Raw genomic sequence first — 10,565 nt, 5'->3', positions numbered from 1 at the left:
GAGTTCATTCTGTGGGGCAAAACAGAGCCGGCTTCTGTGTGATGGACAGAACGCGAATGAGGGAATTCCGGCAGTCAGATAGCTGCAGCGTCTGAAAGAGCCCATGCTCGGTGGCAATGTAAAACTCAGCCAATGAGAGAAAAGCAAATTGGTCTTTCGGCAGCTTGAAGAAACACTCAGAATTACTAATTATAAATGCAATCTGGAAGCAAAAGTTATCACCAACAATGATTTTTTTCCCCTGCACATATTTTATTGTGTACAGGGTCATTAAATTTTGTTACGGTAATAATCTGTCAACTCACATGTTATTTCATTCAGTGACACATTCCTCGCTGTTTGGAACGAGATACCTCTCCTTCGTTCGGCCACGACAGACTTCCTGTTTCTCTCGTCAGTTCAGAAACATTTTTTTAAATTTTAGTTGACTTTTCTTGTAAGGATCATTTTCTTATTTTACCGTTTTATGTTTTGTAACATGTGTGAAAGAACTGTGAAGAGTGCTCTGAATGTCGCCCCAGTACATGGACATAAATAATCAAAATAAAAGAAAAACAAAACGGCAGATGGAGAAGATCAGAAATAAGACTGAAAATGCTGCTCGGAAAGCATCTGTGGTTAGTGAAACGGAATTAAACAATGTCGGTTGCTTTTATTCCCAAGAGTCTGCACTGTGGCCCCAGATTAAAGATTGGGGTGCCTGTTACTGTTCCTGTGGTGATGAAATTGCAGCGGGGCTGTCCGTAAAATCGACGTTGATTCCACAAAACATTTAAACTGTTTTCCCTGACCGGGAATCGAGCCCGGGCCGCAGCGGTGAAAGCGCCGAATCCTGACCACTAGACCATCAGGGACACCGGTGAAGGAATTGACGAGACTGTCTGGTGAAAATTGTCGAATCAAATCAATCCCGAGCATTCGACCTGACAGAACGGGAGTGTACGGCGGTTTATGGGCTTTTGATGCCCTCTGGTGGAACGTCAGAATGAATCTTCAATTCTGTGCGGAAATGATACACAGTTTTAAGATATTTGAAAGAGATTCAGATTCTCGAGGCAGGGACGAAATCGACGAATCAGTTTGAGACCACTGAGGGAACCCGAAGTTTTACGTCAGAATGTGTATGCGAAATATTCCAGAATTTCTTCCGGAACACCCAATCCCTCGACCCACAGCCTGATTTTACTCGGACGAGAAGCGTTCATGAACATAATGTGATTTGCAAAACCCACTTTTCTTCAGCATTCGACAGCTCGGATAAATTTCCTAGTTTACCCTCTCGAGGCTGCAGCTGAGTGACTCCGCAGATTATTGTTCGCCTCTGGGACTCAAGTTGCAGAAACCAGTGATTCCCTCGCCCAGAAACGCCGGTCGCCGAGTGGCTCTCCGCTTCCCTCACTGACGCCAGACATAACACTGAGTTCGTGCTCTTTCCCACCATCCCGAGGACCGGTTCCAAATTCTCTCTGTTTCCAGTGAGGTTCACTCTGTGCAGTTTCCCTTGCACATAACCTGTCACCCACTTGGATCTGCCTCTGCAGAATTCCTTTCTGTAAATTATTGGCTGTTACCCTCACCTGTTCTGCAGTTTGGATCCGAGAATCGCTCGCCTTCACGTTCCCTCGTTGCTCAGCAGTTGTTAACTGGATCCTAGGTCGTGACTTTGTTCCCAAATGTGGCCGCCCCTCTTTCCTACTTCCCTGGAGACGGTAAGTGGCATCGATATTCTTAATAAGCCGAAGGCACAGCTTTTCATTGGAAGAATCGACAGCTAATATTAAGCCTGAAAATGGTGGGGAGCGATTGTCACGCAGTAACTGAGAGAGAGGGGTAAAATGTCAGTGACCAAGAGAGAGGTGTGACACAACCAAGTGATGAGACTTGATTTTGATATTAAGGACTCAGGCTGACGTGCTGGAAATGTGCGACTGAAGTATTCCGCTACAACAATATGTGGCATTTTACAGCACGTGTACCGGATCATAGAAGTATAGTATCATTCAATGGTTCAGCATGGAAACAGGCTTTTCGTCCCAATGCTTGCATGCTGACTCGCATGCCCTTACCTATTAAGCCCAATCCTTGGTCCATTCTCTCATGCAGTACAACCAACTACTGACACTCTCGAGGTGATGCCGTTCCCCTTCATATTGACTGGATATTTTCATCCCTATCCTATACCTATGTCGTCTCGTTTTAACTACGTCTGAGACAGGGAAATTTTCCTGCAGTCTACCGTATCAGTGTCCTTCATTATTTCAGAAATATCATCATGTTCTCTCTTAATCTCCTCCGTTTCAGGGAGAACAGATCTCGCATCTCCAGTCTCTCCTCATAACTGAACATCCCATGCAACTTCCTGGTGGATCTCCTCTGCACTCTACACAACGTTATTACATTTGCCCTGTATCTCCGTTACCAGAGCAGGACGCAGTTCTCCAGTTGAGGTCTGACCAACGTTTTATGAAGTCAGGGTATAATCTCCATCCTTGTAATCAGTGGCCCGATTAACGAAGGCGAATATCTTGTATGCTTTTGTAACCACGTTGTCTCCCTGCGTTACCACCTTTAAGGATCTCTGTTCTTCAATACTCACTGAAACGCAAACATTTAGGCTCTAGGTCACAGCCGCATTGCTGTTACAAAACTACGTTTGCTTGAATTAAACTCCACTTGCCATTTAAAACCCGTTTCACCAAAATATTGCTACCCCACTGCAGCCTAACCCGATCTTCTACACTGTCATAAACTCCGCCAATCTGGATATAGAGAGCTCAACGGATGTGGGAAAAGGAATGATAATATTGTTGAGACATCATTGGCGTTGTTCGGTCTATGTGCGTCAGACGTCAAGAATACTCCTCCCCATTTTACAACTAGCTTCTCTTTCCTGAACAAAACCATCGGTTTCAATCGCAAAACCTTAAGCAGTCGACAAATTTCCCTGCATGTCTCTTCATTTGAACAAAGCGTCTTTTGCGCAACAATCGCTCTGATAGCTCCTGACAGCAGTTCTCAAAAATAATTGAAATCCTTGCTGCTGGGTCATTTTTGCACTGAATTTTTTTGTTACTGATTTTTACAATTTCATAATGGGATACAATGACTAATAGAGTGTTCTTCCTGGTCCAATTCTTGTGTGTGCAGTCTGAATCTGTACACAACGCTGTGAATGTGGATATAGCAAATTGTGACATTGTTTAACTATTTTACACCGATGGATATAGACCCACTTCAGACCAAAGCTCAATTAAATTACAAATATGTCATTCTTACGGTGTCTCAGCGGAGACCTCTCCATCTTTTTCCAGACAACAGACCGACAAACATTTGGTGTACACGTACATTAGATGTACTGACAAATGGGCTGGTGGCTGAAAAATTTAGGAAAGTTGCAGAGTTTGCAGTGAGACCGCTGGCTCTCTGCTATGTGACGGTCAACTGGGGCAGTCCAGCAAAAACAAACCAGGTATGTCCCATGTAAAAACGCGGCGCCCTGCACGGGACAAATCGGCCTCAGCAACCACTGATGCTCTACTACAATTCTACCTAACCTTACGGAATGAGGAATCAAGCGCCAGCCATTATCGTGTCTTGTTGCGACAGACAATGAGGCTGCTTTGTCCATCTAGTACCCCGATGTCTCAGAGAGTATTCCATCCGTTGCATACCGTTTTCATTGCCGATAATTCTTCTTCACAAGATGTCAACTCTCACCTCCCCATTCCCCTACCAGGCACATACATTGGCCGTAATTTACAACAGCCAATTTGATCCATTACTTTGCCCATGGGATTTAGGCGGAAACCGGGAGCGCACACGAGTTCACCGAATGAAGATGCAGACACCACACAGAGAGCACCGGAGGTCAGGATAGAACGTGGGTTTCCACAGATTTGCAGATGCAGCACTAACTGCTGCGTCGCTCTCCCGCAGATTTGAAGTGTTTTGCAATGGAATTGAAGCTGCGCTGATGGATGATGAGACCGGGGACTGACAACTTGGCGACGGCGCCTTCAATATCCCGCTCAGCCGCAACAATAAAATTACTCAGTTCCTTCTGTTGTCAATCTGATCACAGACATCCCTTTTTAGCTTCTCCTCCCCAGACTTACCGTGCAACGCAGTCCATGCTGATTTCTGACGTTTTCCTGTTCTGTCGAGAAATACTTGAATTGAAGCTTGACCATTGTTTCTTTCTCCACCCACACAGCCTGTCCTGTCGGACGGCAGATCAAGCCTCAGACTCAGCAAAGAATTCAAAGACTGATCCCGCTATTCACATTTCACAACTCATTCAGCATCAGTCATTTGATCTGCTAAGTCCCGCGACTTAACATCAGAGGGCGCACACACCCATTATACAGTGTGACTTCAGGGACCGCCCCGCTGCGGAGGCGAAGAAGCTGATGGCACACAAAAACATCAACCCCCTCAGCATTTCAGTCGTAAAAGAACTAACCAACTTGATCCCACCTTCCAGAAGTTGTTTCGTTACCTTGTACGTTACCTCTGACGTGCAGGCTGACACAGCACTTCCGTTCCCTTCTCATTTCTCCCTCCGCAGATGCTGCCTGACCTGGTGAGTATTGTTAATATTTCTCCCTTCTGTCAGATTTCCAGCATCAATATTAGAAATATATTTTTGTTTATTCCTGCCTGGAATATCTCTCACAAGTTTCCATTCACATTCTGTCCGAAGAAACTCTCTCTTGAACTGATTCCAAAATATGGTGACAGAATAGTAAGTCATATTATTCCTAACCTGTGATAATTATAACAGACGTGTTCGTTTGCCTCTTTTCCAAGGTCTGTCCTTTGATCAAAGCCTACATTCCTTGTACCCATAACCAAATTAATACCCACCCATACCACTACCGTACTCTATTCCCGCCGTTCTAGTAACGCAAAAGTAAGGTTTTTACACGAGAACGCCCCTGTGAGACGGCCGCGCATCCAAGCGCGCAGTAATGCTGCCCACCGTTAGACAGCTGCACTCCGGACAGGCTAGATTTTCCCTCATTTTTCTAAATGTCGAGAAAGGCAGAGAAATGAGCCCGAACACCTTGTGCTTTGGAAGTGTTTCCAGAGGACGGGTTGAGGATAAGGAAGCTTAAACCAGTATTCTGGTCCTGACTGTATAGTTGTAACGAATATATCGTAGTAGTGATTGAAAAGTTGCATTTAATCATCGCCGAGTCTCCTTCAATCGGCCTTGTTATCTGGTTCCTGTGAGACTGAGTCAGCGGCACCTCACCTGCAGTAATTTACACAGAAATATTTCTAAAATATAGGTTTGTGATAATTAATATGGCATGTAACTATTGAGAGAGAAGTAAACAGTAGAAACGAGCATTTTTTCTTCTGGAAGAAAGGAGCGCAAAGTTAGGCAATTTGCAAAATCGCTGGTTAGAAGAGATACCGTTGCGAATACTGAAGAAACAGAAACACAAAAACACGTTTTGCTGGTGATGGTTCGGAAAAGAAAAGACTGACGTGAAACTGTTTTCAGAGAGGATGCTGTGTGATATCCGCCCTCACTGCTGATTGGGTCGTAGTGAACGTGCATGAAATATCCAATCAGGTCGCAGATTACATCCAGCAACTCAACAATGAGTCCGAATGTACGCAGATTCCGTTTATCCAATCATCTCGTGATATCTGTTTTGTCCAATTCGTAACATCGGCATGGGAGGGGTTTCAAGTCAAACCGGTTCCCCTCCAAGGGAGCAGTGTCATACAATAGAATCCGTTGGGTATTTCATTGGCTCAATCTGTGAGAGAAGAGATAAAGGAGAGAGTTAAAAATCCTTCAAGATATCCAATAGAAAAGATCTGTTCACTGACGATCAGTGCCTCGCGTATCTGACAGGAATATGGATATTTCACAGAATTTCACAGAGATTGAAACACGGAAAAAGAGCTCTTTCTCGAACTAGCCTTCAGTGCTTGTCTCAGTTCCATTATGGTTACATGATCTAGATCTCATTCACTGAAAATGGCAAAGTGTCTTTCAATTTCTGTGCATAGGATGACAGCGCACCTGTCATTTCCGTGAAGAATTTTGAATGCAACGGAGTCAGAGAGGGACACATTTGGTCATTTCTGATTCTATTCCTGTTTGTAACATTCGTCGAAACATTGTAATCAACAAAAACGGAAGAAGTGTATTTGGGCTACCTTGCAAAGGACAATATCATTGACGTTAGGCGAATTTGTGTTGGAGCAGGATCCGCCCCAAGACAGATACGCGTTGTTAGCTGCAACCACGCCCCACTAGAGACGCTGCAGCGCTGTACCCCCAAGCACAATCGTTTTTGCTGTTTCTTGGGTGGCATTGCTGCTTCCTGTGACACGGAACGCGAAGGCCGAATTGACTATTCTGCTGCCCTCTTCTGATAGTTACCTGTAATTCTCAGTTTGGGTTTTTGTCGTGGCCCTCTCTCGTTCGGAATCAGTGTGGGCTCCAAGGCGCAGAAATACACGGCAGAATCGGAGACAAGAACCCCAGATATATTGAAAGGGACCGTCCGACTTCCTTTGAACAAAACATCCGAGAACCTGTCTGGACAGTCTGGGGACCGCTCTCCACCAGTCCCTGTGCCATATTTCTTCAATAAATATCTCAGAGATTCCCCAGGATACTGCATGTACCAGAAAAGAGTTCGAGCATCTTCCGGGTAACTGCAGTTCAGCGTTGCTGTCTGGCCTTCCTCAACCGTCAGATCACGCGGATACTGGATCACCAAATCATCGCCACTCGCGCCTATAAGAAAACACGAAATTCATGAAAATTCCGACAGGTTAAGACACCCAGAAGGCACGCAGTGCTTATAAACGAAAACTCACTGGCCATAACTGCGATAATTATCAGCAAAGAAAATGGGAAGTACATCTAGCCTACTTCAGAGCACGACAAGAAGTAGTAGAATGCGTATACAATAGCTTTCTGACTTCAAGAGCAAACTCAGCCCAGGTGTACATTTGATCACGAGACTGGTGTTTACCAGATATACGATAGGCTGCTGCTTCAGGACTCTGAGAGATCTGGACCAATCAAGTTCCTGGGTTTTCTTGACTCCTCTGAGGTCATTGCAAACTCTTTCCTTTCACAATCAAAGAAATACGTTGCGGGAAACCGACAGCAGTTGGGCAACGCTAATGGAAATGGAAAGTGAGTTAACGCTCTGTTTCTCCTTCCAGAGTTGCTGCCTCATCTGCTGAGGTTTTTAATGGTTCCTTTTCTTGTTTTTTTGTGTGAAATGTTCAGCATCTATATATATATTATTATATATATATATAACATATATATTATGTTCCTCCTTTTCTCCGTGTTACCTGAACAACCAATCTATCTGTCAGCGTCATTGGTCTTCGTTCCAATGAAGCCTAATGCACATGAATCATTTCCCGTATCTCTTTCCACATTGTTGATTATTTCCATTATTTTCTGCTTTCAGTTGATTCGCTAGGCGCTCAGTATCACTTAGAAGTGGATAAATAGCGTCCAGTACCGGTTAGTGGTGAGATCTTGCTTACAGCAGCGAAAGGGCTGATACGCGATCACGCAAAAGGGCCTCCGCAGGTAAATACGCATGCCGGACCATAAGATTCTGATGATAGCCTGCTGATATATATTCATAACAGAGATAGATGGGTTCCGAACAGCATGCGGATCAATGAATATGGTGGTCAGTTTCGAAAGTCGACTTGATTTAAGCGGATAGCTTAATGTAATTGGACAACAGAGAACATTCCATGGGACGAATAATACAATTATGTGTTATTGAATGAGAGCGCTCCCGTGTTTGCACTATGGTAGCCTCATGATGATTTTCCTTTTCTCAGCCTTCTCTCTTTCTCCAGCGCTGTTTACCCACCGCACCCCCCGGTACAAAAATAAAGGGCGTAATCGTATATCAGGGTCTTACTCACGGTTAGCAGCTAAATGCTGATTGTTTTATTAAACAAAAAGAAGCGGTCAGTGATGGAAGTTTTTCTGAATGTCTGTCGTAAGATGAGACGAAGTGGATTCAGTGAAGTTTCGAGAGGTTCCGGCTGCACCACAAATCCAACCAGTTGCTACACATTGGTTTCAAGCCGCAGTTTTGCGTGACGTTCGTTTCTCCTTCACCCGGTGAGTGTTGAAGTTTTGAATTCCAAAATAAAATGATAATAAAATGATCCTATCATCATCCCAGTTGAAGTTACAAACGGTAATTCACCAGTAATTATGTAAGGCTGAAAACCGCCAGGTGCTTGAGGGATAGATGTGAATCTATAGGAAAAGATGTCCTCAAAAATCAGTTGATATAATGATTAATGGTGGTGGTGGAATCTGCTTCCACAAGAAGCACCGTCTCGCTTTAACAGCCCAGTCCGGCACGTCCTCCGTCGGAACAGAAGGAACATCGACAAATCTCACTACCCAATGAGTTCAGCTGTTCTCAGTCACCTGTCACATGCCGAAACACAGACACAGGCAGCAGTGGTCTTAAAAAAAAAATAGAACACATTTGACATCAGGTGAATCGGGGAAGCAATAGCGCTGCTCAGCTGGAGGAGGAGAGATAAAAATATTTGGAAGAAACGCAGTCTGTTGCTAAACTGTCCTTTCTCATTGAGGTGTTGACAGTGTGAAACAGAAATGGTTGGTTGATGCAGCATTACTGGTGGCAGAAAACAGCGCCATCGTATGGCAGAGTAAAAAGTGTCGACAACAACAAGTTTGAAGGGATCACTGATCTCTTGACACGTTATATCCTTTTTCTAAAATTCGGAATTTTATTCAAAGTTTCTCAACCGTTCTTTGGTGCATGCGTGAGTTTTTCCCCTTCAATACTGCTCTGTTCGTGACCCCGGAGCTAGCCGTTTATGTTCAATTTGTGGTTCAGCTGCGTCTGACACAGTGAGAAGATTTCGCTCCTTGTTTGATGGACAATCTGAAACTGGCAGTATTCATTACCCGAACCTACTGCAATTTGCTTTACCGGAGTCTGTACAATGCCATATGAAGCTGAGTTGCACTTTAGTTTCGATTGTCATGAACTTCATTCTGTACGAGTTCTTTTGTAATATGTACCTTAAAATACTTTACACGTTGTATCATTAGATGGTATATGATACTTTAGTGTAAATGACATCTTAATGACAGTCAAGTTCATTAAATTATGTTGATATATTACATTTAGTCTGATTAAGTATATCTCTATATTATTATGATGCGATGTGATGTGTTCCTCTTGCGGATAATAACGGTAAGAAAAGGAAGAGATGACTCAAAACACGAGCTCTTCTTTGTTTTCTGGTCGTGACACTGCTTCACCGCAGTGCTACGACGCATACACTGAACAGCCAATACTTGACCTGGATTTGAAGAACCTTGAGAATGGTAACAAGGATCATTTCAGGATCCCGGGAGGTTCCGTTCTGTAGAGAAGCGCAACGTTCTTGCAGTTCGCTGAGCCGGGGTGATGGATATCGGCACCTATTTCTGTGATGTAAGGGCACAAACCTCAGAACAGAATGCGGGGAAAGTACTTGACAAAAGGTCGGGAGCTGAAAGGCTGTCCTCTTTTTCTGGGAAATGCGTTTCAATTTTTCACCGAGTACCCTTCCCTACATTCTGTCATTTCCAAACCGGAAACCATGACCAGTCTTTGTTATAAGAATCAGAAATACTTGTCAGAGTTTATACCTGAAATTACAGTGAATATCATTTTATCATTGCTAATTTTCTTTTTCTATTACATGACTGGTGTCCAGGGATCAATTTGGGACCGGTCGTTCTCAGTGGAATCTGGAACGATTGGTCATGGTGTCTCCGCGTGACTCAGTGATCATGTGCACTGGCCGGTCATTCGCTGTCACATCATCTCTCCGGACAGCTGGAGATTTATCTGTATTTCCGGTGTGCTGAGTTCAATTTTCCTCTGGATCAATTGAGAGATTAACCAGTCACGCGCGTGTTGAATGTAGTGCTGTTTCTCAGGAAGATTGGATTTAACTTACTGCTTTCTGCCAGACTTTAGGTTATCAGAATGCTTCCGCGCTGATATCTCAGTTTTCTGAAATAAATAAGTTCTATTACTTTGGGAGGGGCTGACATTTTTACCTCTCTTTCATTTGTCCTCAGCGAGAAGTGACGTCAGGCCAGCCTCAGCAAGTGAGACACTGCTGGTTTCTCAGACGCAGAATACTTGCAGACAGGACAATAGAACATGCGAGTTCTCATACAGGCTGCGTCGTGGGCGACTTTCATTATCCGTAAGAAAATTAATTTCTCTACATATTTGCATTTCCAATGAGGTGAAATTGTTGCCAAAATAGAATAAGTTAAGTGAATTGCTGTAGCTTACTATTGGACCAGACGCGTTAAAGCACATTAACCACATTTCCACGAAGAAAATATTAGTTTTATTATAGATTTAGCAGATTTCCATTCCAGGAAAATGTATGAGCTGTTTTACCCCAGGGAAGTTAAGCCTGATAGGCCGATGCCTCATGTAAATTTTTCTCCAGAATCAAAATGAAAGCGTTTACAACTTCGTGGCATTAAGCAAATC

General features: G+C 43.8%; 1 non-coding gene across 1 annotated transcript; it reads right to left on the bottom strand.

Moving 5' to 3' along the window:
* Positions 1-782: 782 nt before the first annotated feature.
* trnae-uuc (transfer RNA glutamic acid (anticodon UUC)) lies at positions 783-854 on the bottom strand. Its single transcript has one exon. It is a non-coding gene; the product is annotated as a tRNA-Glu (tRNA).
* Positions 855-10,565: the final 9,711 nt, after the last annotated feature.

The sequence above is a fragment of the Pristis pectinata genome, chromosome 12, assembly GCF_009764475.1.
Source record: "Pristis pectinata isolate sPriPec2 chromosome 12, sPriPec2.1.pri, whole genome shotgun sequence".
Taxonomy (NCBI): Eukaryota; Metazoa; Chordata; class Chondrichthyes; order Rhinopristiformes; family Pristidae; genus Pristis; species Pristis pectinata.
This window is presented reverse-complemented; position numbering and strand designations above follow the sequence as displayed.